Raw genomic sequence first — 6,000 nt, forward strand, 5'->3', positions numbered from 1 at the left:
TGTGAACTAACCCTAAGGGATGAGTTGTCCATTAGCTTACAGACTGATAGCAGCAAACCCTTAAGGATAGATGCCATAGTTGTAGTCCTTGTGTCAACTATTGGCCCATTGAAATATAGGGTTTGGGTGAGGTTGGCTGCATCCCTTATACTAATGGGAAACAAGAACCTGGGCAGGGATTCACTTCCCATAATCTTTACAATGTGAACAACGTGTGTGGGAATTCTTCGTTGTATTAATGAACCCGTATGGATTAAATGGTAAAAAGAAGAGTAGAAGACATAAATATAAGACAAGCGATAAGCCCTTGTTAGACCCGGCGGCCCGATCTATCTCGTGTACAGCATCAGGTATACTGGACTGATTTTCTGTGATGAATTATACATGTTCTGTCGTGCCCAGAAACCAAATCTATTTTTAATTATTTATGGTGTCAGTACGGTAAACTACTCGTGGTAATGCGGCGCCCTAATCCTAAACTCTGTTATCCCCTCTGAATAGGGCATTACCGACAATCAATGATAGAGATAGAGAGTCGGACTTTTAATTAGGATCTGACATATTCTCAATGCAAGAAAAATACAATAAACCTTAAGCTATTCCATTTATAATAGAAAAGTAGGATGGCTGCTCTTATGACATTGCAGCAAAGCATGGAGGAATAAGGACATGACGGGAATTTCATTATCATTACATTAGTTGTCTTGTGGATGGTTATTGTCCTAAAGAGAAAGAGGGTGAATACAGGAATCAGTAGGGGGCACCATGTTTATTTATTCTAAGGGGCACTGGTCCCAGATGAAGGTGGGTCCTTGGATGAGCCCAATTGGCCCCTTTTACCCCACCTTTAGCTGGACAAGAAGGTTGACTCAGATATTAATGTCTTCTTTAACCCTCATTTTTCCTGTCTCTTGCAATTGCTGACACGCTCTAGGTCTGGAGCCAGAGATTTTGGTCTTGTCTGGAAGCCATGTCTGCAACCCCATTATCACTGGTTAAAATGAGATCTGTATATACCTGCCGCTCTAATTTGAGCCGTGAGTAGGGTAACTAATACCGCCTCTGGGAGCCTCTGTGGAGAATACAATACTGGGTGGGATACACTTTGTGGAGCATATTATACTGTGTAGGACCACTTTGGGGAGTATATTATACTGTGGGGGGCACTGTAGAGCATACAGTCCTATGAAAAAGTTTGGGCACCCCTATTAATCTTAATCATTTTTAGTTCTAAATATTTTGGTATTTGCAACAGCCATTTCAGTTTGATATATCTAATAACTGATGGACACAGTAATATTTCAGGATTGAAATGAGGTTTATTGTACTAACAGAAAATGTGCAATATGCATTAAACCAAAATTTGACCGGTGCAAAAGTATGGGCACCTCAACAGAAAAGTGACATTAATATTTAGTAGATCCTCCTTTTGCAAAGATAACAGCCTCTAGTCACTTCCTGTAGCTTTTAATCAGCTTTGTGTAATAGGACATGTTTGTTCAGAAAGTCATCATGATGTGATGTGATAGGGTTAAATTATGCTACTGATCAGGCTGTATCCATTGCACTGCAACCATTGTTTGACATCTAACCAGATGGGTGTATATTAATGCATAATATACAATGAGTCATCCAATTTCATTGTGGACAAACTACTTATCTGTAACTGTAATTGTAGCCAAGTATTATCTCATTTCATTTATTAACCATAGTTTATTTTATTATTTTCTGGGGTCAGTATATTCATTCTTTGACCATCATAAAATCAACCCATTATACCCTGTAAAGCAGACTGCACACTGGTGCAGAAGTTTGTATTAAAAGGAACATCTCCAGCAGTTTTGGAGGTTTTCCTGGTGGGAATGTGATTGGGCTTACAGATTTACCATGTTAAAGTTTCAACAAAAATTGGTCTCTTGAGCAAACGCTATGAATTTTTAGTATTGAATAATAGAGATGAGCGAGTAGTGAAATATTCGATATTCGTTTCGAGTAGCCGTTCAATATTCGACTATTCGACCAAATATTGAATCCCATTATAGTCTATGGGGGAAAATGCTCGTTTCAGGGGAAACCACTATTCGACTAAGGAGAGTCACCAAGTCCACAATGACACCCCAGGAAATGATGCTAACACCTCTGGAATGCAACTAGGACAGCAGGGGAAGCATGTCTGGGGGCATCTAACACGCCCAAGTCACAGTATTACCCCAATATCACAGCCAACTAGACACTTTCCAAACTCAATACAACCTCTATGAAAGTTGAAAAATACTTGGGAACCTTCTTTCCTCCACAATAGTATGGACAGAAACACAAATTTAAAGCTAAAGAAACATTACCATGAACCCCTTTAAATCATGATGCAGTTTTTGGCCCTTGAGGTGAATTGAGCCTTTAAACAGCAGAGTTTTAGTTTTTGGCCCTTGGGGTGACTACAGTAGAGCCTTGCACCGGTAGTGTTTTAGTTTTTGCCCCGCGGGGTGACTAGAGCCTTGCATCGGCAGTGTTTTATTTTTTGGCCCTTGGGGTGAGTTGAGCCTTTAACCAGCAGTGTTTTTGGCCCTTGGGGTAACTAGAGCCTTGCACCAGCAGTGCTTTATTTTTTGGCCCTTGGAGTGACTAGAGCCTTTAACCAGCAGTGTTTTAGGCCTTTTGGGTGAATTGAGCCTTTAACCAGCATAGTTTTAGTTTTTGGCCCTTGGGGTGACCCCTAAAAAATTAGATTTCAGGCCCTTGGGGGGGAGCCCTAAAACATTAATGTTTTCTTTTAACTATTTATTTACGGTGACGGTGGTGGTGTTGGAGGAGGAGGACGAGAAACTTTTGTGCTCTGCACAGACACATGGAACTGTCTCGTCAGTACTGTGGATGGGACATGCTGGTTGCGGGTCCACAATATCTGCTATCCACCCTAGTATAGGTTCCTGGTGCTCGGGCCTCGTCAGGACTACACCCTGCAGCCCACTTGATGTTGTGGCACTGCTGGCTGCCCCTCTCCAGTATATAATTGGAGTCGTGCTACTGCGGCCTGGATCCCCAGCTGGATTTCCTCGTCCTCGTCCCCTTGTGCTACTGAAGAGGGGCACTGCTGGAACATGATAGAAGTAAATATAAAATCTGCTATAAATGTCCCCATCAGAGGTTGGTGGAATCACATGCATGACGGACTGGTGATCTGCCAATGACCTCCTTCTGAACTCGTACTATTCTTGGCCCCTGGCAATGCCATCGAATTACTTTGAGAAAACCACAAGGAGACTCTTACCTAGAAGTGACCTGTCACGTATCAGACAAGGTGTCACTATCCAGAAGACCAGTGTATCACAAGAACCAGAAAGGTACGACACTACAGGTATAAATACTATATACTCCTCATCCGTGAGGTCATTCTGCAGCCCCCCAACCTTTGCTCTTGGAAATCACATTGAGATATTATAAAACTATTATTACTATGTTGCAATCTATAGTCTGTGCCTTTAACTAGTATGCCAGGTAGTGCCCTAGATCCATCCAGTATCATGGCCCCTATGTATAGCATACCCTGCATATACAGAAGATACTAATAGGTCTCATACCTGTATTAAGGGTGAGCTCCCGGTAGATAAACTCTCCTTCCAGATCTGATAATATACCACAGTATAAAGTCTTACGCAGTTGACAAAAGACACAAAACCACAGCCTACAATGTAACCCAATATTCTGGGGCTAATGAAATATTCATTGCTTTTTTTGTCAACGGGCATCAACATTATTCGCTGCCAAACGTAAGTAGGATATTAAAATGACCTGAGATGGGGGTGAGGACACAGAGATGTCAGGGGTGGAGGCAAGAGGGACGGACAAATATATTACAACATGTTTACGCTGGTATAGGCGCACATAGTGTAGCAAATATAACAGGGAAGAAATATAGGGACTGATATCATGATGTATATGTCATATAAGGCTATAACTATAGGTGGTGCAATGGTAGAGGTCATACTCAGCCTAATGAATACTCCGTCATATAATAACACACAAGAGCTATAAATGTAGTGATCCCAGAAGCCTTAAGTTACCTACGAATGACGTATTGTATGCGGACCCACTGATACTGTATATAGCTATACTATAGGTATTAGAGTTGGATATCTGTCTCGGATTCCATTTTCTGCTCATCGCACCTTTGCTCTGTTGTATAGGCCTGGATGAAGGGGCGTCTCCAGCGGACAGTCTCAAGATCTGTGGCAAGATCCAGTAAGACACTTATTATTTCAACCTTCTGCTGCAAACTCTGCCTCATATTGAAAGCAATGGAAAGCAGAATCAGGGCAGAATCTGCCATTACTTATTATACTATTATTACGTTATCACGTGTTTTATAGTGACCATACAATGTAGTTATACCCTGTCCACTGTAATAGGACAAGACAGTTATAAAACAAACAGTGTGCCATGTAAGTAGTGAAGGGGTCACGGCGCTCACTCAAGGGTCGTATTCTCTTCAAATCACTGATCAGGCAGGGGTCCGGGGGTTGGATCCCCTTACTGGTGTCTTATTGGTGATCTGTCAATAGGGGTTCCCACTTCTGATTCATGACAGTGATCAGGGAAAGTCACATAACCCGACGCTGTCTCCTTTGTTAAAACAATATATCACCAGCAGCACAAAGCTCAGTACAGTGACCTCTACACAGTTAGAGATAAGTGCTGGTTTCTGCTGCCGGAGGTGTCTTGTACTTACAAGGGAGAAAGAAGTCAGGTTGTCAAGTGTTCCTCAACCGCTGTCAACTTGCTGCAGGATCTGGCCACCTCCAGCTGGCCATGGCCTCCTGCCTTTCGTAAGCCACAATTGTTATGCCCCCTTTCCCAATGTTGACAACATGTTCAGCCATGCCGTTTCAGATTTTTGCAACCTGCCCTTTGCTGCGGCCACAATATCCCTGACCAACTACGCCCAAGCAACAACAAATAACTAGCACAGACATCTCTTGGTGACTCTCTCTAGGCCTTGTGATATCAAGAAGACAACTCTTATCTAATAGATCTACTCAGAACATGCAAGACGACCAACCAAACTGCATCTTCATACGGTTTACACAGTCCCACACCTCACTGCCCATGAACAAGGCCTCTCTGGCCTCCAGTTGACCAGTGATCCTCCAATGGACAAGCCCGAACTCTAATAGTTCACACAGGTTGCCCATCAATTCCTATTTGTCTCGCCTATCAGCATTGTAGCACAACACCCCAATATTGCCACCCACTTGGCCCATCACAGTGAGAATGCAGAGTGCCGAGGGGTTGTAATGGCAGCCAGGAGTCTAATGAATTGCCATGTACAGATAGTGCCAATAAGAACTACAAATTACCCTGCAAAAAAGGGTCCTCACATAGCTCTGTCAATAAGCAAGGAAACATTTATAGCCGTCAGAGTAGGTTCACACTACCAATTTTTAATGTCTGTTACTCTCAGCTGTCACCGGATGAGAGCAACAGACACGCAGATGAAGTCTCCTCCGTTTGGTGTCCATCCGCATTCACCCCCAATGTAAGAAACCTGATGGACACTTTACATTAGGGTCAATGGGAATGAACACAGACGGAGGGGGCTCGGCATGCCTTATTGATATTACTAATATGAACATGGCTGTGGTTATCAATCATACATACCTGCGACTATCAGCAGAAATGGAGCACGACCTACATGGCGACTACACGACCCGTGACTATCCTTTCAAAGTCAGACAATCTACAATACATCATAGAGCGATGTTGTGTGTTCTGGACTAGTAAAGACTTTTCTGCTGCAAACTTGGGATTAGTTTTATGTCACTGCCACCACCCACGACAATGAGGTCTCAGAGAGGAATTTTACTGCTCATTATGCTGGAAAGACAAAGTTTTGGAGCCTGAAAGGCCAAATTAAACTGCGAGCTGAGAACAGCTGTCGGTTTGGATTTTCACTGCTTGGCTGCACGACGGCTCTCGGAGTAGGCGATACACATGTTGCGTGCT

The sequence above is a fragment of the Leptodactylus fuscus genome, chromosome 8 (assembly GCF_031893055.1).
Source record: "Leptodactylus fuscus isolate aLepFus1 chromosome 8, aLepFus1.hap2, whole genome shotgun sequence".
NCBI lineage: Eukaryota > Metazoa > Chordata > Amphibia > Anura > Leptodactylidae > Leptodactylus > Leptodactylus fuscus.